This window comes from Lathyrus oleraceus, chromosome 6, assembly GCF_024323335.1.
Source record: "Lathyrus oleraceus cultivar Zhongwan6 chromosome 6, CAAS_Psat_ZW6_1.0, whole genome shotgun sequence".
NCBI classification, from domain to species: domain Eukaryota; kingdom Viridiplantae; phylum Streptophyta; class Magnoliopsida; order Fabales; family Fabaceae; genus Lathyrus; species Lathyrus oleraceus.
The window spans coordinates 467,497,842-467,525,641 of record NC_066584.1 but is presented as its reverse complement, the minus strand read 5'-3'; the positions used below and the strand labels follow the sequence as shown (position 1 = coordinate 467,525,641).

At 26.6% G+C, this 27,800-nt stretch overlaps 5 long non-coding RNA genes across 7 annotated transcripts; all 5 read left to right on the top strand.

Moving 5' to 3' along the window:
• The first annotated feature begins 1,509 nt into the window (after positions 1–1,509).
• On the top strand, positions 1,510–4,867 carry LOC127092134 (uncharacterized). Its single transcript, XR_007792116.1, has 2 exons — positions 1,510–1,615; positions 4,578–4,867. It is a non-coding gene; the product is annotated as an uncharacterized LOC127092134 (long non-coding RNA).
• A 2,380-nt stretch (positions 4,868–7,247) lies between these two features.
• On the top strand, positions 7,248–10,703 carry LOC127092133 (uncharacterized). Of its 2 annotated transcripts, none has more exons than XR_007792115.1 (2): positions 7,248–7,417; positions 10,392–10,703. It is a non-coding gene; the product is annotated as an uncharacterized LOC127092133 (long non-coding RNA). The 2 variants fall into 2 exon arrangements; XR_007792114.1 differs by lacking the exon at positions 10,392–10,703 and adding an exon at positions 7,525–7,814.
• Positions 10,704–12,984: 2,281 nt separating this feature from the next.
• Positions 12,985–16,514, top strand: LOC127092132 (uncharacterized). Of its 2 annotated transcripts, none has more exons than XR_007792113.1 (2): positions 12,985–13,151; positions 16,203–16,514. It is a non-coding gene; the product is annotated as an uncharacterized LOC127092132 (long non-coding RNA). The 2 variants fall into 2 exon arrangements; XR_007792112.1 differs by lacking the exon at positions 16,203–16,514 and adding an exon at positions 13,257–13,568.
• A 2,407-nt stretch (positions 16,515–18,921) lies between these two features.
• On the top strand, positions 18,922–19,460 carry LOC127092135 (uncharacterized). Its single transcript, XR_007792117.1, has 2 exons — positions 18,922–19,041; positions 19,149–19,460. It is a non-coding gene; the product is annotated as an uncharacterized LOC127092135 (long non-coding RNA).
• A 2,389-nt stretch (positions 19,461–21,849) lies between these two features.
• On the top strand, positions 21,850–22,409 carry LOC127092136 (uncharacterized). Its single transcript, XR_007792118.1, has 2 exons — positions 21,850–21,990; positions 22,098–22,409. It is a non-coding gene; the product is annotated as an uncharacterized LOC127092136 (long non-coding RNA).
• Positions 22,410–27,800: the final 5,391 nt, after the last annotated feature.

Below are 27,800 nucleotides of genomic sequence, written 5' to 3'. Positions count from 1 at the left end.
ACAAAGTAAATACTAAAAAAGGAATGACAAATTTATACCGTCTTAACCAACTTAATACTTTTGTAATAAGTGTAAGGAATAAAACATAACATTACATTTCATAATTCCACTCAAAATAACTAGTGTGCGTTCTTTTTATATATTTGTTATCACTAGCGAGACTCAATATGAAGTTAGCCCACAAAAATCAGTAAGTATCCTTGAATAAAATATACTTAATGTTAACACTTTAGAAATTAACCGAAGTTACAATCTTACCTCTTACTGAAGAAATTAATATATAAAAAAATATTATTTTTAAATTTTTCATTTATAAATATAAAAAACTATTTTTTGTATATAAATATAAGTAAATTTTGTCGTCGTGGACTAAAACCTAGAAAAAAAACTTACACCCGTTTCACTCATCTAGCGAATACCAGTGGAGCTACCCCATCCATCGTATTAACAAATTAATGTAAATTCTCAACAGTTTGCAAAAAAAATTATTAATTAAAATACCTCAACAAATCATCCATTAACAAAATATGTCAATATAAGGTATTTTTCTTTTCTTCAGTCAAATTCCATTACTCAAGAAATAGATATACTAAAATTCTTATTAATTAATGATGAAATAAAAATTAAGTTATATAAATTCAATAAAACTAAGGATGCTACAATTTCACAATATTCCTACCTCATAAAACAATTTATTAATAGATATAAGGTTTGAGAAATGAATATGTTACATATTTGAAATATTATGATGTTACCATTTTACCCCCTTAAAATAGTTTCATCCTCTAAACTACATAAACATAAAAATACTCTCTCGTAAACTTATAAATTTGTAAAACTAAATTATAAAAAAAAATAATTCTCATTATATCGAGTATATGAAGTAATTTATTAAAATTTTAAGTTATTGCATTCTACCCACCAAATAAATAATTTTTTTCTCATGAAAACAAACCCATAACTACACCCTAAAAAATTACAAATAAATAACATATAAATTTTACCATTCATTTGATTTAAAATCACATTCGAAAATAACTTTTTGTTTTTATCAGTAACAAATTCTAGATTACTCCTCTAAATAAATACATACAGAAATCAAATAAATTTACGTGAATAATTAAATATATAACATCAATTAAAATGAAACAGTCATTTGTCGATGTGTTGTGTAATATCAATAGTCAAATATTTTTATATAATGAAATAATTAAAAATAATAATTGTTTCAAACAAATATATTAATAATTAAAGTTGAGACCAATGTCACATCCCGAAGTGAGTATTATATATTTATATCTCATATAAATAATTAAGAATGACACTTTTGCATATTAAAATCGACCTTTAACAAAAACGAAATAATATCCAATATATATAAATAGATAAATATTGAAGTAAAGTAATGAAAATATAAAAATAATTTAAATTTATTTATTTATTTTCTTTTCCAGCATCTTCTTTACCCTCTATAAATTTCATTTCAGTATATATATTGTAATCCTAAATCTCAACAGGAAAACAGCAAAAGGTGAATTTTTTTCAATGGCCTTCACGTTAATCAATCGATCGTATTTTTGCTTGATTTTGTTCATTTCTATGATCCTGCTTTCAGGTAATGAATAAAAGTTTAGTCGTATGCTTCATATAGGATCAACAAACTCTTAAGAACACAAAATCTATAGTTAATTTTTTGTTGTTGTGGCAGGTTTATCAAGTGGTGAGTATGGCGTCATGGATATAAAATGTCAGGATGGTAATTGTGCGTCTGATGGACAATGCAATTCAGACTGTCTTAAAAGGGATTTAAGAAAGGTGGTGTTTGTAGAATAATTTTTCCTAGTTCTAATAAATGTTGTTGTACTATAGGATGATTTATTTTGTCCTTTAAGAAAACTAAATGAATAAAAGGAATACCTAATGTATGTTTCGATTTAAGATTTTGTAAGAATATATATTGGGTAAAATAAAGTAATCATTCAAATTGATTAATATAATCAAGTTGTAATATTCTAGTCATTTTTATTTTGTTGTAAACTATATCCATGAGTACTGAAAATTTGAATTTGCATCAAATACAAATTCGGATCTATTCGCTATATATATCATTTTATAATTTTGTTATAAAGTTTTTCTACTACACAATCAGAAAAAATATAGTTTTCCCATTTTGATAACATAAATCGTAAAACTTATTTTGATTTTATTCATTGTTATATTACTTTACGTTTTAAAGCACGGAACATCTTATAAATGTTCTAGTGACTCTCATTTCGAAAATCAGTTTCGATTTTTTGGGAAAGAGCCTTGTCATTATGTATTTTTCTTCCGATCATTTCTTTCAACTTCCCTTTTTAATAAGATAAATCGTAAAACATATTTTGATATTATTCATTGTTATATATTTCTACTTTATTAAAGCATCCAACATCTTATAAATATTCTACTGACTCTCACTTCAAAATTTAATTCGATTTTAGGGAAAAGAGCCTTGTCATTTTGTGTTTTTCTTCCAATTAGTGCTTTTTAATTCCCACACTTGAACAAAATATCGTGAGGATAATATGGACTTTCATAAACTGCATACTATTTTCATTATTTTTGTGTGAATATTTTGTGCCACGGAGAAGGAGATCAAATGGTGCATAGAAAGTGAAAGTTAAACAAATGATAGAATGTTTAGAAAGTTACACCAACGATGACTAAAATTTAAGATATAAGTGATGTAATATTAAATTGGGTCAATTGACCATTTATTTAAATGGAACCCAATTCAAAGTTGTTAAATGGAAGAGAAAAAAAAAGTCAAATTATAATATTTGTTAGCAATGAAATAAAATAATAAAAGATGGAGATAAGGATGAAAATATAAAAGAAACAGAATAAAATACTTCCAAGAAAATAAAATTACATAAATACAAGAACGAATACAAAGTAAATACTAAAAAAGGAATGACAAATTTATACCGTCTTAACCAACTTAATACTTTTGTAATAAGTGTAAGGAATAAAACATAACATTACATGTCATAATTCCACTCAAAGTAACTAGTGTGCGTTCTTTTTATATATTTGTTATCACTAGCGAGACTCAATATGAAGTTAGCCCACAAAAATCAGTAAGTATCCTTGAATAAAATATACTTAATGTTAACACTTTAGAAATTAACCGAAGTTACAATCTTACCTCTTACTGAAGAAATTAATATATAAAAAAAAATATTTTTAAATTTTTTCATTTATAAATATAAAAAACTTATTTTTTGTATATAAATATAAATAAATTTTGTCGTCGTGGACTAAAACCTAGAAAAAAAAACTTACACCCGTTTCACTCATCTAGCGAATACCAGTGGAGCTACCCCATCCATCGTATTAACAAATTAATGTAAATTCTCAATAGTTTGCATAAAAAATTATTAATTAAAATACCTCAAGAAATCTAAAATTCTTATTAATTTAATGATGAAATAAAAATTAAGTTATATAAATTCAATAAAACTAAGGATGCTACAATTTCACAATATTCCTACCTCATAAAACAATTTATTAAATGATATAAGGTTTGAGAAATGAATATGTTACATATTTGAAATATTATGATGTTACCATTTTACCCCCTTAAAATAGTTTCATCCTCTAAACTACATAAACATAAAAATACTCTCTCGTAAACTTATAAATTTGTAAAACTAAATTAAAAAAAAAAATTAATTCTCATTATATCGAGTATATGAAGTAATTTATTAAAATTTTAAGTTATTGCATTCTACCCACCAAATAAATAATTTTTTTCTCATGAAAACAAACCCATAACTACACCCTAAAAAATTACAAATAAATAACATATAAATTTTACCATTCATTTGATTTAAAATCACATTCGAAAATAACTTTTTGTTTTTATCAGTAACAAATTCTAGATTACTCCTCTAAATAAATACATACAAAAATCAAATAAATTTACGTGAATAATTAAATATATAACATCAATTAAAATGAAACAGTCATTTGTCGATGTGTTTTGTAATATCAATAGTCAAAAAATTTATGTAATGAAATAATTAAAAATAATAATTGTTTCAAACAAATATATTATTAATTAAAGTTGAGACCAATGTCACATCCCGAAGTGAGTATTATATAGTTATATCTCATATAAATAATTAAGAATGACACTTTTGCATATTAAAATCGACCTTTAACAAAAACGAAATAATATCCAATATATATAAATAGATAAATATTGAAGTAAAGTAATGAAAATATAAAAATAATTTAAATTTATTTATTTATTTTCTTTTCCAACATCTTCTTTACCCTCTATAAATTTCATTTCAGTATATATATTGTAATCCTAAATCTCAACAGGAAAAACAGCAAAAGCTGAATTTTTTTCAATGGCCTTCACGTTAATCAATCGATCGTATTTTTGCTTGATTTTGTTCATTTCTATGATCCTGCTTTCAGGTAATGAATAAAAGTTTATTTTTATCTCTCTAGTCGTATGCTTCATATAGGATCAACAAACTCTTAAGAACACAAAATCTATAGTTAATTTTTTGTTGTTGTGGCAGGTTTATCAAGTGGTGAGTATGGCGTCATGGATATAAAATGTCAGGATGGTAATTGTGCGTCTGATGGACAATGCAATTCAGACTGTCTTAAAAAGGGATTTAAGAAAGGTGGTGTTTGTAGAATAATTTTTCCTAGTTCTAATAAATGTTGTTGTACTATAGGATGATTTATTTTGTCCTTTAAGAAAACTAAATGAATAAAAGGAATACCTAATGTATGTTTCGATTTAAGATTTTGTAAGAATATATATTGGGTAAAATAAAGTAATCATTCAAATTGATTAATATAATCAAGTTGTAATATTCTAGTCATTTTTATTTTGTTGTAAACTATATCCATGAGTACTGAAAATTTGAATTTGCATCAAATACAAATTCGGATCTATTCGCTATATATATCATTTTATAATTTTGTTATAAAGTTTTTCTACTACACAATCAGAAAAAATATAGTTTTCCCATTTTGATAACATAAATCGTAAAACTTATTTTGATTTTATTCATTGTTATATTACTTTACGTTTTAAAGCACGGAACATCTTATAAATATTCTAGTGACTCTCATTTCGAAAATCAGTTTCGATTTTTTGGGAAAGAGCCTTGTCATTATGTATTTTTCTTCCGATCATTTCTTTCAACTTCCCTTTTTAATAAGATAAATCGTAAAACATATTTTGATATTATTCATTGTTATATAATTCTACTTTATTAAAGCATCCAACATCTTATAAATATTCTACTGACTCTCATTTCAAAATTTAATTCGATTTTAGGGAAAAGAGCCTTGTCATTTTGTGTTTTTCTTCCAATTAGTGCTTTTTAATTCCCACACTTGAACAAAATATCGTGAGGATAATATGGACTTTCATAAACTGCATACTATTTTCATTATTTTTGTGTGAATATTTTGTGCCACGGAGAAGGAGATCAAATGGTGCATAGAAAGTGAAAGTTAAACAAATGATAGAATGTTTAGAAAGTTACACCAACGATGACTAAAATTTAAGATATTAGTGATGTAATATTAAATTGGGTCAATTGACCATTTATTTAAATGGAACCCAATTCAAAGTTGTTAAAGGAAGAGAAAAAAAAAGTCAAATTATAACATTTATTAGCAAGGAAATAAAATAATAAAAGATGGAGATAAGGATGAAAATATAAAAGAAACAGAATAAAATACTTCCAAGAAAATAAAATTACATAAATACAAGAACGAATACAAAGTAAATACTAAAAAAGGAATGACAAATTTATACCGTCTTAACAAAATTTTTACTTTTGTAATAAGTGTAAGGAATAAAACATAACATTACATGTCATAATTCCACTCAAAATAACTAGTGTGCGTTCTTTTTATATATTTGTTATCACTAGCGAGACTCAATATGAAGTTAGCCCACAAAAATCAGTAAGTATCCTTGATTAAAATATACTTAATGTTAACACTTTAGAAATTAACCGAAGTTAGAATCTTACCTCTTACTGAAGAAATTAATATATAAAAAAATATTATTTTTAAATTTTTTCATTTATAAATATAAAAAACTTATTTTTTGTATATAAATATAAATAAATTTTGTAGTCGTGGACTAAAACCTAGAAAAAAAACTTACACCCGTTTCACTCATCTAGCGAATACCAGTGGAGCTACCCCATCCATCGTATTAACAAATTAATGTAAATTCTCAACAGTTTGCATAAAAAGTTATTAATTAAAATACCTCAACAAATCATCCATTAACAAAATATGTCAATATAAGGTATCTTTCTTTTCTTCAGTCAAATTCCATTACTCAAGAAATAGATATACTAAAATTCTTCTTAATTAATGATGAAATAAAAATTAAGTTATATAAATTCAATAAAACTAAGGATGCTACAATTTCACAATATTCCTACCAAATAAAACAATTTATTAAATGATATAAGGTTTGAGAAATGAATATGTTACATATTTGTTATATTATATTTGTTACCATTTTACCCCCTTAAAATAGTTTCATCCTCTAAACTACATAAACATAAAAATACTCTCTCGTAAACTTATAAATTTGTAAAACTAAATTATAAAAAAAATTAATTCTCATTATATCGAGTATATGAAGTAATTTATTAAAATTTTAAGTTATTGCATTCTACCCACCAAATAAATAATTTTTTTCTCATGAAAACAAACCCATAACTACACCCTAAAAAATTACAAATAAATAACATATAAATTTTACCATTCATTTGATTTAAAATCACATTCGAAAATAACTTTTTGTTTTTATCAGTAACAAATTCTAGATTACTCCTCTAAATAAATACATACAGAAATCAAATAAATTTACGTGAATAATTAAATATATAACATCAATTAAAATGAAACAGTCATTTGTCGATTTGTTGTGTAATATCAATAGTCAAAATTTTTTAGATAATGAAATAATTAAAAATAATAATTGTTTCAAACAAATATATTAATAATTAAAGTTGAGACCAATGTCACATCCCGAAGTGAGTATTATATAGTTATATCTCATATAAATAATTAAGAATGACACTTTTGCATATTAAAATCGACCTTTAACAAAAACGAAATAATATCCAATATATATAAATAGATAAATATTGAAGTAAAGTAATGAAAATATAAAAATAATTTAAATTTATTTATTTATTTTCTTTTCCAACATCTTCTTTACCCTCTATAAATTTCATTTCAGTATATATATTGTAATCCTAAATCTCAACAGGAAAAACAGCAAAAGGTGAATTTTTTTCAATGGCCTTCACGTTAATCAATCGATCGTATTTTTGCTTGATTTTGTTCATTTCTATGATCCTGCTTTCAGGTAATGAATAAAAGTTTATTTTTATCTCTCTAGTCGTATGCTTCATATAGGATCAACAAACTCTTAAGAACACAAAATCTATAGTTAATTTTTTTTTGTTGTGGCAGGTTTATCAAGTGGTGAGTATGGCGTCATGGATATAAAATGTCAGGATGGTAATTGTGCGTCTGATGGACAATGCAATTCAGACTGTCTTAAAAAGGGATTTAAGAAAGGTGGTGTTTGTAGAATAATTTTTCCTAGTTCTAATAAATGTTGTTGTACTATAGGATGATTTATTTTGTCCTTTAAGAAAACTAAATGAATAAAAGGAATACCTAATGTATGTTTCGATTTAAGATTTTGTAAGAATATATATTGGGTAAAATAAAGTAATCATTCAAATTGATTAATATAATCAAGTTGTAATATTCTAGTCATTTTTATTTTGTTGTAAACTATATCCATGAATACTGAAAATTTGAATTTGCATCAAATACAAATTCGGATCTATTCGCTATATATATCATTTTATAATTTGTTATAAAGTTTTTCTACTACACAATCAGAAAAAGTATAGTTTTCCCATTTTGATAACATAAATCGTAAAACTTATTTTGATTTTATTCATTGTTATATTACTTTACGTTTTAAAGCACGGAACATCTTATAAATATTCTAGTGACTCTCATTTCGAAAATCAGTTTCGATTTTTTGGGAAAGAGCCTTGTCATTATGTATTTTTCTTCCGATCATTTCTTTCAACTTCCCTTTTTAATAAGATAAATCGTAAAACATATTTTGATATTATTCATTGTTATATAATTCTACTTTATTAAAGCATCCAACATCTTATAAATATTCTACTGACTCTCATTTCAAAATTTAATTCGATTTTAGGGAAAAGAGCCTTGTCATTTTGTGTTTTTCTTCCAATTAGTGCTTTTTAATTCCCACACTTGAACAAAATATCGTGAGGATAATATGGACTTTCATAAACTGCATACTATTTTCATTATTTTTGTGTGAATATTTTGTGCCACGGAGAAGGAGATCAAATGGTGCATAGAAAGTGAAAGTTAAACAAATGATAGAATGTTTAGAAAGTTACACCAACGATGACTAAAATTTAAGATATTAGTGATGTAATATTAAATTGGGTCAATTGACCATTTATTTAAATGGAACCCAATTCAAAGTTGTTAAATGGAAGAGAAAAAAAAAGTCAAATTATAACATTTATTAGCAAGGAAATAAAATAATAAAAGATGGAGATAAGGATGAAAATATAAAAGAAACAGAATAAAATACTTCCCAAGAAAATAAAATTACATAAATACAAGAACGAATACAAAGTAAATACTAAAAAAGGAATGACAAATTTATACCGTCTTAACCAAATTAATACTTTTGTAATAAGTGTAAGGAATAAAACATAACATTACATGTCATAATTCCACTCAAAATAACTAGTGTGCGTTCTTTTTATATATTTGTTATCACTAGCGAGACTCAATATGAAGTTAGCCCACAAAAATCAGTAAGTATCCTTGAATAAAATATACTTAATGTTAACAGTTTAGAAATTAACCGAAGTTAGAATCTTACCTCTTACTGAAGAAATTAATATATAAAAAAATATTATTTTTAAATTTTTTCATTTATAAATATAAAAAACTTATTTTTTGTATATAAATATAAATAAATTTTGTCGTCGTGGACTAAAACCTAGAAAAAAAACTTACACCCGTTTCACTCATCTAGCGAATACCAGTGGAGCTACCCCATCCATCGTATTAACAAATTAATGTAAATTCTCAACAGTTTGCATAAAAAATTATTAATTAAAATACCTCAACAAATCTAAAATTCTTATTAATTAAATGATGAAATAAAAATTAAGTTATATAAATTCAATAAAACTAAGGATGCTACAATTTCACAATATTCCTACCTCATAAAACAATTTATTAAATGATATAAGGTTTGAGAAATGAATATGTTACATATTTGAAATATTATGATGTTACCATTTTACCCCCTTAAAATAGTTTCATCCTCTAAACTACATAAACATAAAAATACTCTCTCGTAAACTTATAAATTTGTAAAACTAAATTAAAAAAAAAATTAATTCTCATTATATCGAGTATATGAAGTAATTTATTAAAATTTAAGTTATTGCATTCTACCCACCAAATAAATAATTTTTTCTCATGAAAACAAACCCATAACTACACCCTAAAAAATTACAAATAAATAACATATAAATTTTACCATTCATTTGATTTAAAATCACATTCGAAAATAACTTTTTGTTTTTATCAGTAACAAATTCTAGATTACTCCTCTAAATAAATACATACAGAAATCAAATAAATTTACGTGAATAATTAAATATATAACATCAATTAAAATGAAACAGTCATTTGTCGATGTGTTGTGTAATATCAATAGTCAAAATTTTTAATATAATGAAATAATTAAAAATAATAATTGTTTCCAACAAATATATTAATAATTAAAGTTGAGACCAATGTCACATCCCGAAGTGAGTATTATATAGTTATATCTCATATAAATAATTAAGAATGACACTTTTGCATATTAAAATCGACCTTTAACAAAAACGAAATAATATCCAATATATATAAATAGATAAATATTGAAGTAAAGTAATGAAAATATAAAAATAATTTAAATTTATTTATTTATTTTCTTTTCCAGCATCTTCTTTACCCTCTATAAATTTCATTTCAGTATATATATTGTAATCCTAAATCTCAACAGGAAAAACAGCAAAAGGTGAATTTTTTCAATGGCCTTCACGTTAATCAATCGATCGTATTTTTGCTTGATTTTGTTCATTTCTATGATCCTGCTTTCAGGTAATGAATAAAAGTTTATTTTTATCTCTCTAGTCGTATGCTTCATATAGGATCAACAAACTCTTAAGAACACAAAATCTATAGTTAATTTTTTTTTGTTGTGGCAGGTTTATCAAGTGGTGAGTATGGCGTCATGGATATAAAATGTCAGGATGGTAATTGTGCGTCTGATGGACAATGCAATTCAGACTGTCTTAAAAAGGGATTTAAGAAAGGTGGTGTTTGTAGAATAATTTTTCCTAGTTCTAATAAATGTTGTTGTACTATAGGATGATTTATTTTGTCCTTTAAGAAAACTAAATGAATAAAAGGAATACCTAATGTATGTTTCGATTTAAGATTTTGTAAGAATATATATTGGGTAAAATAAAGTAATCATTCAAATTGATTAATATAATCAAGTTGTAATATTCTAGTCATTTTTATTTTGTTGTAAACTATATCCATGAATACTGAAAATTTGAATTTGCATCAAATACAAATTCGGATCTATTCGCTATATATATCATTTTATAATTTTGTTATAAAGTTTTTCTACTACACAATCAGAAAAAATATAGTTTTCCCATTTTGATAACATAAATCGTAAAACTTATTTTGATTTTATTCATTGTTATATTACTTTACGTTTTAAAGCACGAACATCTTATAAATATTCTAGTGACTCTCATTTCGAAAATCAGTTTCGATTTTTTGGGAAAGAGCCTTGTCATTATGTATTTTTCTTCCGATCATTTCTTTCAACTTCCCTTTTTAATAAGATAAATCGTAAAACATATTTTGATATTATTCATTGTTATATAATTCTACTTTATTAAAGCATCCAACATCTTATAAATATTCTACTGACTCTCATTTCAAAATTTAATTCGATTTTAGGGAAAAGAGCCTTGTCATTTTGTGTTTTTCTTCCAATTAGTGCTTTTTAATTCCCACACTTGAACAAAATATCGTGAGGATAATATGGACTTTCATAAACTGCATACTATTTTCATTATTTTTGTGTGAATATTTTGTGCCACGGAGAAGGAGATCAAATGGTGCATAGAAAGTGAAAGTTAAACAAATGATAGAATGTTTAGAAAGTTACACCAACGATGACTAAAATTTAAGATATTAGTGATGTAATATTAAATTGGGTCAATTGACCATTTATTTAAATGGAACCCAATTCAAAGTTGTTAAATGGAAGAGAAAAAAAAAGTCAAATTATAATATTTATTAGCAAGGAAATAAAATAATAAAAAATGGAGATAAGGATGAAAATATAAAGAAACAGAATAAAATACTTCCAAGAAAATAAAATTACATAAATACAAGAACGAATACAAAGTAAATACTAAAAAAGGAATGACAAATTTATACCGTCTTAACCAACTTAATACTTTTGTAATAAGTGTAAGGAATAAAACATAACATTACATGTCATAATTCCACTCAAAATAACTAGTGTGCGTTCTTTTTATATATTTGTTATCACTAGCGAGACTCAATATGAAGTTAGCCCACAAAAATCAGTAAGTATCCTTGAATAAAATATACTTAATGTTAACACTTTAGAAATTAACCGAAGTTACAATCTTACCTCTTACTGAAGAAATTAATATATAAAAAAAAAATATTTTTAAATTTTTTCATTTATAAATATAAAAAACTTATTTTTTGTATATAAATATAAATAAATTTTGTCGTCGTGGACTAAAACCTAGAAAAAAAACTTACACCCGTTTCACTCATCTAGCGAATACCAGTGGAGCTACCCCATCCATCGTATTAACAAATTAATGTAAATTCTCAACAGTTTGCATAAAAAATTATTAATTAAAATACCTCAACAAATCTAAAATTCTTATTAATTAATGATGAAATAAAAATTAAGTTATATAAATTCAATAAAACTAAGGATGCTACAATTTCACAATATTCCTACCTCATAAAACAATTTATTAAATGATATAAGGTTTGAGAAATGAATATGTTACATATTTGAAATATTATGATGTTACCATTTTACCCCCTTAAAATAGTTTCATCCTCTAAACTACATAAACATAAAAATACTCTCTCGTAAACTTATAAATTTGTAAAACTAAATTAAAAAAAAAATTAATTCTCATTATATCGAGTATATGAAGTAATTTATTAAAATTTTAAATTATTGCATTCTACCCACCAAATAAATAATTTTTTTCTCATGAAAACAAACCCACAACTACACCCTAAAAAATTACAAATAAATAACATATAAATTTTACCATTCATTTGATTTAAAATCACATTCGAAAATAACTTTTTGTTTTTATCAGTAACAAATTCTAGATTACTCCTCTAAATAAATACATACAGAAATCAAATAAATTTACGCGAATAATTAAATATATAACATCAATTAAAATGAAACAGTCATTTGTCGATGTGTTGTGTAATATCAATAGTCAAAAAATTTTATATAATGAAATAATTAAAAATAATAATTGTTTCAAACAAATATATTAATAATTAAAGTTGAGACCAATGTCACATCCCGAAGTGAGTATTATATAGTTATATCTCATATAAATAATTAAGAATGACACTTTTGCATATTAAAATCGACCTTTAACAAAAACGAAATAATATCCAATATATATAAATAGATAAATATTGAAGTAAAGTAATGAAAATATAAAAATAATTTAAATTTATTTATTTATTTTCTTTTCCAGCATCTTCTTTACCCTCTATAAATTTCATTTCAGTATATATATTGTAATCCTAAATCTCAACAGGAAAAACAGCAAAAGGTGAATTTTTTTCAATGGCCTTCACGTTAATCAATCGATCGTATTTTTGCTTGATTTTGTTCATTTCTATGATCCTGCTTTCAGGTAATGAATAAAAGTTTATTTTTATCTCTCTAGTCGTATGCTTCATATAGGATCAACAAACTCTTAAGAACACAAAATCTATAGTTAATTTTTTTTTTGTGGCAGGTTTATCAAGTGGTGAGTATGGCGTCATGGATATAAAATGTCAGGATGGTAATTGTGCGTCTGATGGACAATGCAATTCAGACTGTCTTAAAAAGGGATTTAAGAAAGGTGGTGTTTGTAGAATAATTTTTCCTAGTTCTAATAAATGTTGTTGTACTATAGGATGATTTATTTTGTCCTTTAAGAAAACTAAATGAATAAAAGGAATACCTAATGTATGTTTCGATTTAAGATTTTGTAAGAATATATATTGGGTAAAATAAAGTAATCATTCAAATTGATTAATATAATCAAGTTGTAATATTCTAGTCATTTTTATTTTGTTGTAAACTATATCCATGAATACTGAAAATTTGAATTTGCATCAAATACAAATTCGGATCTATTCGCTATATATATCATTTTATAATTTTGTTATAAAGTTTTTCTACTACACAATCAGAAAAATATAGTTTTCCCATTTTGATAACATAAATCGTAAAACTTATTTTGATTTTATTCATTGTTATATTACTTTACGTTTTAAAGCACGGAACATCTTATAAATGTTCTAGTGACTCTCATTTCGAAAATCAGTTTCGATTTTTTGGGAAAGAGCCTTGTCATTATGTATTTTTCTTCCGATCATTTCTTTCAACTTCCCTTTTTAATAAGATAAATCGTAAAACATATTTTGATATTATTCATTGTTATATAATTCTACTTTATTAAAGCATCCAACATCTTATAAATATTCTACTGACTCTCATTTCAAAATTTAATTTGATTTTAGGGAAAAGAGTCTTGTCATTTTGTGTTTTTCTTCCAATTAGTGCTTTTTAATTCCCACACTTGAACAAAATATCGTGAGGATAATATGGACTTTCATAAACTGTATACTATTTTCATTATTTTTGTGTGAATATTTTGTGCCACGGAGAAGGAGATCAAATGGTGCATAGAAAGTGAAAGTTAAACAAATGATAGAATGTTTAGAAAGTTACACCAACGATGACTAAAATTTAAGATATTAGTGATGTAATATTAAATTGGGTCAATTGACCATTTATTTAAATGGAACCCAATTCAAAGTTGTTAAATGGAAGAGAAAAAAAGAGAAGTCAAATTATAACATTTATTAGCAAGGAAATAAAATAATAAAAGATGGAGATAAGGATGAAAATATAAAAGAAACAAAATAAAATACTTCCAAGAAAATAAAATTACATAAATACAAGAACGAATACAAAGTAATACTAAAAAAGGAATGACAAATTTATACCGTCTTAACCAAATTAATACTTTTGTAATAAGTGTAAAGAATAAAACATAACATTACATGTCATAATTCCACTCAAAATAACTAGTGTGCGTTCTTTTTATATATTTGTTATCACTAGCGAGACTCAATATGAAGTTAGCCCACAAAAATCAGTAAGTATCCTTGAATAAAATATACTTAATGTTAACACTTTAGAAATTAACCGAAGTTACAATCTTACCTCTAACTGAAGAAATTAATATATAAAAAAATATTATTTTTAAATTTTTTCATTTATAAATATAAAAAACTTATTTTTTGTATATAAATATAAATAAATTTTGTCGTCGTGGACTAAAACCTAGAAAAAAAACTTACACCCGTTTCACTCATCTAGCGAATACCAGTGGAGCTACCCCATCCATCGTATTAACAAATTAATGTAAATTCTCAACATTTTGCATAAAAAATTATTAATTAAAATACCTCAACAAATCATCCATTAAGAAAATATGTCAATATAAGGTATTTTTCTTTTCTTCAGTCAAATTCCATTACTCAAGAAATAGATATACTAAAATTCTTATTAATTAATGATGAAATAAAAATTAAGTTATATAAATTCAATAAAACTAAGGATGCTACAATTTCACAATATTCCTACCAAATAAAACAATTTATTAAATGATATAAGGTTTGAGAAATGAATATGTTACATATTTGAAATATTATGATGTTACCATTTTACCCCCTTAAAATAGTTTCATCCTCTAAACTACATAAACATAAAAATACTCTCTCGTAAACCTTTAAATTTGTAAAACTAAATTATAAAAAAAAAATTCTCATTATATCGAGTATATGAAGTAATTTATTAAAATTTTAAATTATTGCATTCTACCCACCAAATAAATAATTTTTTTCTCATGAAAACAAACCCATAACTACACCCTAAAAAATTACAAATAAATAACATATAAATTTTACCATTCATTTGATTTAAAATCACATTCGAAAATAACTTTTTGTTTTTATCAGTAACAAATTCTAGATTACTCCTCTAAATAAATACATACAGAAATCAAATAAATTTACGTGAATAATTAAATATATAACATCAATTAAAATGAAACAGTCATTTGTCGATGTGTTGTGTAATATCAATAGTCAAAATTTTTTAGATAATGAAATAATTAAAAATAATAATTGTTTCAAACAAATATATTAATAATTAAAGTTGAGACCAATGTCACATCCCGAAGTGAGTATTATATATTTATATCTCATATAAATAATTAAGAATGACACTTTTGCATATTAAAATCGACCTTTAACAAAAACGAAATAATATCCAATATATATAAATAGATAAATATTGAAGTAAAGTAATGAAAATATAAAAATAATTTAAATTTATTTATTTATTTTCTTTTCCAGCATCTTCTTTACCCTCTATAAATTTCATTTCAGTATATATATTGTAATCCTAAATCTCAATAGGAAACACAGCAAAAGGTGAATTTTTTTCAATGGCCTTCACGTTAATCAATCGATCGTATTTTTGCTTGATTTTGTTCATTTCTATGATCCTGCTTTCAGGTAATGAATAAAAGTTTATTTTTATCTCTCTAGTCGTATGCTTCATATAGGATCAACAAACTCTTAAGAACACAAAATCTATAGTTAATTTTTTGTTGTTGTGGCAGGTTTATCAAGTGGTGAGTATGGCGTCATGGATATAAAATGTCAGGATGGTAATTGTGCGTCTGATGGACAATGCAATTCAGACTGTCTTAAAAAGGGATTTAAGAAAGGTGGTGTTTGTAGAATAATTTTTCCTAGTTCTAATAAATGTTGTTGTACTATAGGATGATTTATTTTGTCCTTTAAGAAAACTAAATGAATAAAAGGAATACCTAATGTATGTTTCGATTTAAGATTTTGTAAGAATATATATTGGGTAAAATAAAGTAATCATTCAAATTGATTAATATAATCAAGTTGTAATATTCTAGTCATTTTTATTTTGTTGTAAACTATATCCATGAATACTGAAAATTTGAATTTGCATCAAATACAAATTCGGATCTATTCGCTATATATATCATTTTATAATTTTGTTATAAAGTTTTTCTACTACACAATCAGAAAAAATATAGTTTTTCCATTTTGATAACATAAATCGTAAAACTTATTTTGATTTTATTCATTGTTATATTACTTTACGTTTTAAAGCACGAAACATCTTATAAATGTTCTAGTGACTCTCATTTCGAAAATCAGTTTCGATTTTTGGGAAAGAGCCTTGTCATTATGTATTTTTCTTCCGATCATTTCTTTCAACTTCCCTTTTTAATAAGATAAATCGTAAAACATATTTTGATATTATTCATTGTTATATAATTCTACTTTATTAAAGCATCCAACATCTTATAAATATTCTACTGACTCTCATTTCAAAATTAATTTCGATTTTAGGGAAAAGAGCCTTGTCATTTTGTGTTTTTCTTCCAATTAGTGCTTTTTAATTCCCACACTTGAACAAAATATCGTGAGGATAATATGGACTTTCATAAACTGTATACTATTTTCATTATTTTTGTGTGAATATTTTGTGCCACGGAGAAGGAGATCAAATGGTGCATAGAAAGTGAAAGTTAAACAAATGATAGAATGTTTAGAAAGTTACACCAACGATGACTAAAATTTAAGATATTAGTGATGTAATATTAAATTGGGTCAATTGACCATTTATTTAAATGGAACCCAATTCAAAGTTGTTAAATGGAAGAGAAAAAAAAAGTCAAATTATAATATTTATTAGCAAGGAAATAAAATAATAAAAATGGAGATAAGGATGAAAATATAAAAGAAACAGAATAAAATTCTTTCAAGAAAATAAAATTACATAAATACAAGAACGAATACAAAGTAAAAACTAAAAAAGGAATGACAAATTTATACCGTCTTAACCAACTTAATACTTTTGTAATAAGTGTAAGGAATAAAACATAACATTACAGGTCATAATTCCACTCAAAATAACTAGTGTGCGTTCTTTTTATATATTTGTTATCACTAGCGAGACTCAATATGAAGTTAGCCCACAAAAATCAGTAAGTATCCTTGAATAAAATATACTTAATGTTAACACTTTAGAAATTAACCGAAGTTACAATCTTACCTCTTACTGAAGAAATTAATATATAAAAAAATATTATTTTTAAATTTTTTCATTTATAAATATAAAAAACTTATTTTTTGTATATAAATATAAATAAGTTTTGTTGCCGTGGACTAAAACCTAGAAAAAAAACTTACACCCGTTTCACTCATCTAGCGAATACCAGTGGAGCTACCCCATCCATCGTATTAACAAATTAATGTAAATTCTCAACAGTTTGCATAAAAAATTATTAATTAAAATACCTCAACAAATCATCCATTAAGAAAATATGTCAATATAAGGTATTTTTCTTTTCTTCAGTCAAATTCCATTACTCAAGAAATAGATATACTAAAATTCTTATTAATTAATGATGAAATAAAAATTAAGTTATATAAATTCAATAAAACTAAGGATGCTACAATTTCACAATATTCCTACCTCATAAAACAATTTATTAAATGATATAAGGTTTGAGAAATGAATATGTTACATATTTGAAATATTATGATGTTACCATTTTACCCCCTTAAAATAGTTTCATCCTCTAAACTACATAAACATAAAAAATACTCTCTCGTAAACCTTTAAATTTGTAAAACTAAATTATAAAAAAAAATAATTCTCATTATATCGAGTATATGAAGTAATTTATTAAAATTTTAAATTATTGCATTCTACCCACCAAATAAATAATTTTTTTCTCATGAAAACAAACATTTAACTACACCCTTAAAAATTACAAATAAATAACATATAAATTTTACCATTCATTTGATTTCAAATCACATTCGAAAATAACTTTTTGTTTTTATCAGTAACAAATTCTAGATTACTCCTCTAAATAAATACATACAAAAAATCAAATAAATTTACGTGAATAATTAAATATATAACATCAATTAAAATGAAACAGTCATTTGTCGATGTGTTGTGTAATATCAATAGTCAAATTTTTTTATATAATGAAATAATTAAAAATAATAATTGTTTCAAACAAATATATTAATAATTAAAGTTGAGACCAATGTCACATCCCGAAGTGAGTATTATATATTTATATCTCATATAAATAATTAAGAATGACACTTTTTCATATTAAAATCGACCTTTAACAAAAACGAAATAATATCCAATATATATAAATAGATAAATATTGAAGTAAAGTAATGAAAATATAAAAATAATTTAAATTTATTTATTTATTTTCTTTTCCAGCATCTTCTTTACCCTCTATAAATTTCATTTCAGTATATATTTGTAATCCTAAATCTCAATAGGAAACACAGCAAAAGGTGAATTTTTTTCAATGGCCTTCACGTTAATCAATCGATCGTATTTTTGCTTGATTTTGTTCATTTCTATGATCCTGCTTTCAGGTAATGAATAAAAGTTTATTTTTATCTCTCTAGTCGTATGCTTCATATAGGATCAACAAACTCTTAAGAACACAAAATCTATAGTTAATTTTTTGTTGTTGTGGCAGGTTTATCAAGTGGTGAGTATGGTGTCATGGATATAAAATGTCAGGATGGTAATTGTGCGTCTGATGGACAATGCAATTCAGACTGTCTTAAAAAGGGATTTAAGAAAGGTGGTGTTTGTAGAATAATTTTTCCTAGTTCTAATAAATGTTGTTGTACTATAGGATGATTTATTTTGTCCTTTAAGAAAACTAAATGAATAAAAGGAATACCTAATGTATGTTTCGATTTAAGATTTTGTAAGAATATATATTGGGTAAAATAAAGTAATCATTCAAATTGATTAATATAATCAAGTTGTAATATTCTAGTCATTTTTATTTTGTTGTAAACTATATCCATGAATACTGAAAATTTGAATTTGCATCAAATACAAATTCGGATCTATTCGCTATATATATCATTTTATAATTTTGTTATAAAGTTTTTCTACTACACAATCAGAAAAAGTACAGTTTTCCCATTTTGATAACATAAATCGTAAAACTTATTTTGATTTTATTCATTGTTATATTACTTTACGTTTTAAAGCACGGAACATCTTATAAATGTTCTAGTGACTCTCATTTCGAAAATCAGTTTCGATTTTTTGGGAAAGAGCCTTGTCATTATGTATTTTTCTTCCGATCATTTCTTTCAACTTCCCTTTTTAATAAGATAAATCGTAAAACATATTTTGATATTATTCATTGTTATATAATTCTACTTTATTAAAGCATCCAACATCTCATAAATATTCTACTGACTCTCATTTCAAAATTTAATTCGATTTTAGGGAAAAGAGCCTTGTCATTTTGTGTTTTTCTTCCAATTTGTGCTTTTTAATTCCCACACTTGAACAAAATATCGTGAGGATAATATGGACTTTCATAAACTGTATACTATTTTCATTATTTTTGTGTGAATATTTTGTGCCACGGAGAAGAAGATCAAATGTTGCATAGAAAGTGAAAGTTAAACAAATGATAGAATGTTTAGAAAGTTACACCAACGATGACTAAAATTTAAGATATTAGTGATGTAATATTAAATTGGGTCAATTGACCATTTATTTAAATGGAACCCAATTCAAAGTTGTTAAATGGAAGAGAAAAAAAAAGTCAAATTATAATATTTATTAGCAAGGAAATAAAATAATAAAAAATGGAGATAAGGATGAAAATATAAAAGAAACAGAATAAAATTCTTTCAAGAAAATAAAATTACATAAATACAAGAACGAATACAAAGTAAAAACTAAAAAAGGAATGACAAATTTATACCGTCTTAACCAACTTAATACTTTTGTAATAAGTGTAAGGAATAAAACATAACATTACATGTCATAATTCCACTCAAAATAACTAGTGTGTGTTCTTTTTACATATTTGTTATCACTAGCGAGACTCAATATGAAGTTAGCCCACAAAAATCAGTAAGTATCCTTGAATAAAATATACTTAATGTTAACACTTTAGAAATTAACCGAAGTTACAATCTTACCTCTTACTGAAGAAATTAATATATAAAAAAAAATATTATTTTTAAATTTTTTCATTTATAAATATAAAAAACTTATTTTTTGTATATAAATATAAATAAGTTTTGTTGCCGTGGACTAAAACCTAGACAAAAAACTTACACCCGTTTCACTCATCTAGCGAATACCAGTGGAGCTACCCCATCCATCGTATTAACAAATTAATGTAAATTCTCAACAGTTTGCATAAAAAATTATTAATTAAAATACCTCAACAAATCATCCATTAAGAAAATATGTCAATATAAGGTATTTTTCTTTTCTTCAGTCAAATTCCATTACTCAAGAAATAGATATACTAAAATTCTTATTAATTAATGATGAAATAAAAATTAAGTTATATAAATTCAATAAAACTAAGGATGCTACAATTTCACAATATTCCTACCTCATAAAACAATTTATTAAATGATATAAGGTTTGAGAAATGAATATGTTACATATTTGAAATATTATGATGTTACCATTTAACCCCCTTAAAATAGTTTCATCCTCTAAACTACATAAACATAAAAATACTCTCTCGTAAACCTTTAAATTTGTAAAACTAAATTATAAAAAAAAAAAATTCTCATTATATCGAGTATATGAAGTAATTTATTAAAATTTTAAATTATTGCATTCTACCCACCAAATAAATATTTTTTTTCTCATGAAAACAAACCCATAACTACACCCTAAAAAATTACAAATAAATAACATATAAATTTTACCATTCATTTGATTTAAAATCACATTCGAAAATAACTTTTTGTTTTTATCAGTAACAAATTCTAGATTACTCCTCTAAATAAATACATACAAAAATCAAATAAATTTATGTGAATAATTAAATATATAACATCAATTAAAATGAAACAGTCATTTGTCGATGTGTTGTGTAATATCAATAGTCAAATTTTTTTATATAATGAAATAATTAAAAATAATAATTGTTTCAAACAAATATATTAATAATTAAAGTTGAGACCAATGTCACATCCCGAAGTGAGTATTATATATTTATATCTCATATAAATAATTAAGAATGACACTTTTTCATATTAAAATCGACCTTTAACAAAAACGAAATAATATCCAATATATATAAATAGATAAATATTGAAGTAAAGTAATGAAAATATAAAAATAATTTAAATTTATTTATTTATTTTCTTTTCCAGCATCTTCTTTACCCTCTATAAATTTCATTTCAGTATATATATTGTAATCCTAAATCTCAATAGGAAACACAGCAAAAGGTGAATTTTTTTCAATGGCCTTCACGTTAATCAATCGATCGTATTTTTGCTTGATTTTGTTCATTTCTATGATCCTGCTTTCAGGTAATGAATAAAAGTTTATTTTTATCTCTCTAGTCGTATGCTTCATATAGGATCAACAAACTCTTAAGAACACAAAATCTATAGTTAATTTTTTGTTGTTGTGGCAGGTTTATCAAGTGGTGAGTATGGTGTCATGGATATAAAATGTCAGGATGGTAATTGTGCGTCTGATGGACAATGCAATTCAGACTGTCTTAAAAAGGGATTTAAGAAAGGTGGTGTTTGTAGAATAATTTTTCCTAGTTCTAATAAATGTTGTTGTACTATAGGATGATTTATTTTGTCCTTTAAGAAAACTAAATGAATAAAAGGAATACCTAATGTATGTTTCGATTTAAGATTTTGTAAGAATATATATTGGGTAAAATAAAGTAATCATTCAAATTGATTAATATAATCAAGTTGTAATATTCTAGTCATTTTTATTTTGTTGTAAACTATATCCATGAATACTGAAAATTTGAATTTGCATCAAATACAAATTCGGATCTATTCGCTATATATATCATTTTATAATTTTGTTATAAAGTTTTTCTACTACACAATCAGAAAAAGTATAGTTTTCCCATTTTGATAACATAAATCGTAAAACTTATTTTGATTTTATTCATTGTTATATTACTTTACGTTTTAAAGCACGGAACATCTTATAAATGTTCTAGTGACTCTCATTTCGAAAATCAGTTTCGATTTTTTGGGAAAGAGCCTTGTCATTATGTATTTTTCTTCCGATCATTTCTTTCAACTTCCCTTTTTAATAAGATAAATCGTAAAACATATTTTGATATTATTCATTGTTATATAATTCTACTTTATTAAAGCATCCAACATCTTATAAATAATTCTACTGACTCTCATTTCAAAATTTAATTCGATTTTAGGGAAAAGAGCCTTGTCATTTTGTGTTTTTCTTCCAATTAGTGCTTTTTAATTCCCACACTTGAACAAAATATCGTGAGGATAATATGGACTTTCATAAACTGTATACTATTTTCATTATTTTTGTGTGAATATTTTGTGCCACGGAGAAGGAGATCAAATGGTGCATAGAAAGTGAAAGTTAAACAAATGATAGAATGTTTAGAAAGTTACACCAACGATGACTAAAATTTAAGATATTAGTGATGTAATATTAAATTGGGTCAATTGACCATTTATTTAAATGGAACCCAATTCAAAGTTGTTAAATGGAAGAGAAAAAAAAAGTCAAATTATAATATTTATTAGCAAGGAAATAAAATAATAAAAAATGGAGATAAGGATGAAAATATAAAAGAAACAGAATAAAATTCTTTCAAGAAAATAAAATTACATAAATACAAGAACGAATACAAAGTAAATACTAAAAAAGGAATGACAAATTTATACCGTCTTAACCAACTTAATACTTTTGTAATAAGTGTAAGGAATAAAACATAACATTACATGTCATAATTCCACTCAAAATAACTAGTGTGCGTTCTGAAATTCAGGCGTAGTCAGAATTCAGATGTTCTACTCCAAGTCATGACATCTGATCCAACATTGTAACTAATACAGCAAGACAGTTATACAAACTAAACCCTGTACTCAAGCACGCTTTCACAGTAGTCACGACATCTGCTACTGTATTACCTTAGAATGGAAGAACACCTAGTTCTGTCCTTCTTGTACAAAGACACAACAGAGATCAAACACCACACTTACTTCTGTTGTGTTTGGACAGTTATCAGCATGATATATCAATATTGATTTGCACATCACCTGTTACTGTATTCCAATTTGCTGGCATAGTACTTGTGTTTCCTAAACTAAAAGTCAAACAAGGTAACCTAATTTCTACACATTAGGGAGCTGACAAATAGGCTATTTGTTAGGTTCATTAATTGTAGGTTGGTTGTTATTTTCCTGGTTTTTAGCTCAGCTGTTGGATTTCTTAAATTAGCTTGAGAAAATTGCTGAAACAGAAAAACTAATTATCCTACAATTTAGCACCAACTGTCAGGTGTGAATGTCACAACATTTAGTTTGACATTCAGAACCTATACCTCATGCTGATTCTGTTATGTTCCTAAAAACAGACTGTGCTAACTTTACTATACTGTGAAAGACTAATCAGTCTCTACTTCAGTGTCAGCCTACACGTACAACTGTCAAGACGTCCAGTTTGACAGTTTCACTATGATCCTTTGGCCAGGTCAGTTATCCTCTTGAAGACCAGACTTAACTAAATACTGAACTGAGATCAACATGCCTATTATTCAGTATGTGTTGTTAATGATGAATGTCAAAACATTCTGATTGACATTCAAACAGAAGGCTGTGTATCAGGTCTGTTATTAACTTGATAAGCAGACTAAATTACAACCTGAGTTATGGCAGACAGGATTATAACATGCAGAAGGAAAACAAACACAGAAAATTCTTTACCCAGTTCGGTCCAACATGACCTACATCTGGGGGCTACCAAGCCAGGAAGAAGATCCACTATCAGCAGTATTAATTCAGAGTTAAACTCCCCCGTTTACAACTCTTCACTTAATCCCTACCCAATGCAATCTATACCTAGGAACTCCTAGATAGAAACCTCCAGTTTCCATTCCTATCACTACAAATACAATGTAATGTTAAACAACTTGAACTTGCTTCACAACTTCATTCAAGAACAAACAACTCTTACCTACAGGCTTTGAGTTACAAATACTCTCAGCTTTGAACACTGAGAAACACATGGTAACCTTCCCACAAGTTAGGAGGTTTACCTCACACACACCCCTAATTTTTCATTCTAAGAGGCTTACTAAAACTAGGTTACAATAAGCTATTTATAACCTAATCACCCAACTGGATTTGGGCCTTCAGAAATCGCAGCAAACTTCTTCTTTGCTGTTACAAATACAATAGAAAATTTCTGCTACAAACAAGGTCTTCAATCCTAAAATCTCTCCATGTATATCTCCATATTTGGAGCCTATATATATTCTGATTGAGTCTTTAAGACCTCCACATGGGAGTTAGGATATTCACCAAATATCCTCACTAATCCCAGAATATATACTGAATTAATTAATTCAGTTTTCTACACATGTACGATGTCACAGGAATGATGTCGTGACATCGTACATGACATGTTGGTCCAGATGTTGAACTTCTTCAACCCAACATATTAAAACAACAGAGATGATTACATTATTTGTTTTACAAAATTAATGCCAATCCTAAGGTATTAACAATCTCCCCCTTTGGCAAATTTTAGTTAAAACAAATAAGCCTCTGTCATTATCTCCACCACCACAAACACCAAAGTTGGTGTACATGAGGAAGTAGAGGTACAAGAATCAGTTGCATCAGAACCCTTCCCCTCAACGGTAGAGCTTCCAGAAGAATATGTAATGCTGAGTACATAGATAATGTAACTCAGATCACAAGACACAACTGTCCTCTTAACTCAGATCACAAGACACAAGTGATATGCCTAGTTAGTGACTTTTGTGCCTGAAGCCAACTTCTGCTTACTACCACATTTTACTTGCTTCTGGTACATTCTCAGGACTATATTTCTCTCCCCCTTTTTAGCTAAACATTTGTAAAGGAACCCCTCACAAATCCAGATCCAGGCACAACTTGCCCAAACCTTAACATACCCCATGGTTTAGAGGGAATGGAGTGTTTCTCTTGTGAGAAGAAGAGGGCTATTACATCCTTTAAATAGTCCAGCCCGTGCTTAGGAATTAACGGTAGGAATAAATGCTTGGTCAAGATTCATTAATATTTGCTGAGAAACAGTCAGAGAATCACCAACAAAATCTCAGACTATCTTTGAATACCTTTTATAGCTCTTGACTGTTTCTTTTCCAAAACAGCAGTTCCAGTGCATGGAGATTATTCCCTATATGCAGTCAGACACGTTGCACGCGATGTCTTAACATTCAACGTGGCTTTTGCCTGCATTCTTCAAGTATTCTTCCTATCAACATTTCCTAAGACCATTTTCGTACCTCCAGTAGAAACTTGACATCTGGCACCACTAAAGCCAAAATCACAAACACCAGTAGATGGTTACTCCCCCTGTACCACACAACTGTAACAATCAGGCTTATTCTAATTTATCATAATTAGACACACCACATCCATATTTCCTCATGACTTTAAGGTTCAGAGGGAAATAACAATATTATCCAAGGCAATGTCATGACATCCGGTCAGACATTCTTCTGCTCCCTCAGCCTTGACACACAACACATCAACCCAATAACTAACAAGGTGCCATACCTTGTCATCTGAGAACACATAGACCATAAGTTGGATGATTAATTGCAGCACAAAGACAAAACTCCCCTTGTCATGAACAACCAACTCTCCTCTTGAAACTTGGAGATCACACATGAACATATCCAACACCCCAAAGTTGGACCTTCACATATTTCCTAATTCAAAGAGAACCCATACCACTTGATGAATGGAAAACATAAGACGCATCCTCATGTCTTCAAGAGCACACCCTCTGTTCAACCCTCTTGGCTGAACACATCCACACTCTGTGTCAATCTCTCTTCTAACCAGAACATAAAACCACTTCACAAAATGTTCTAACATTAGTTAGGACATCCTCACAACATAACAGGGAACACCATCTGATAATCTTCAGATATCACCGAGTCACCAGCTTAATCCAAAAGAAACCAGACACAAATTGGGACATATACATTCTCATCCCATTCCAAGAGATAATCTTCCATAGATAGCTTAGAACTCCTACCACAAGCTCCAAGAGATGAATAGAAAACACCTCCTTTTGTCTTCAACTTACTACTTTTCTGCTCAAAAGTAATTTGTCTCAGACTTTCCTCAAGAATAATCAGCTGCCATATGTTGATTATCTTGATCCTTCGAACTCACTTCTGAGATAGACCAAATGCCACTGGTTGATTACCTCCTTCATGAATCCTCATATGAAAAAGTCACATGCCACTTTTTGACCTCTCCAAGTTTATCAGACTTCTCCCAAAGATATGCTGACCTTCCAAGTGAGACTTGAGCTTCAAGCTACATGTTAAACAGAACTTAGATTCTCTAAGACATGAACATGTAACATCTTCTCCATCCAGCAACTCCAAAGGACTGCAATGAGAACGACCTTTTTGAAGTACCCAATCTACAACTCTGTAGACCCTTCTATCTTAAGTTGATGTGCCACTTCACCAACTAAGATTCTGATGTTAAACCAAATGTCACAACATTGTGTTTCAACATTTAGCTGTTGAATTCAGCTCCTTCTTCTGCCACTTGAAAGAACTTCCTCCCTACACAGAACAAGAGTTCAATGTTCTCATAGACTTGATTGTGGAACCAAGTCTGAGTAAACAACCTCCATCCTGCAGGTTTGCAGTTAAGTCATCCAAGCTCACACCTTGATGAATTCCTGCTTCTTCTCCAAAGACATCAGACACTCTGATGCATGAGTCTTCAGAAGGACCAGTTAGAGACTAACCCTTCAGCTATACCAAGGATTCTACTTCCTAAAGTAAAGTTGTTTCCATGATGTTAAGAATGTTTCCACTTGTTCTTAACTCCATAGTGTGCATTAGCCAATGCACTTCCTTACCTAGATCAGAAATAAACTGATCCAAGTAACCACCATCAAGACTATGATGTCTTCTTCTTGTACACCACAAGGCTGAACATGTTTCTTGCCAGGAAACCTTTTCAGAGATCATATGCTCTTGCTGCCACTAAGGAGATAGATCATAGACCAATGTACTATCCTTCCTGTGATTCTGCACAGGGTCTTGAAGGAGAGATGTTCCAACATCTTTAAGAACATCAGTTAT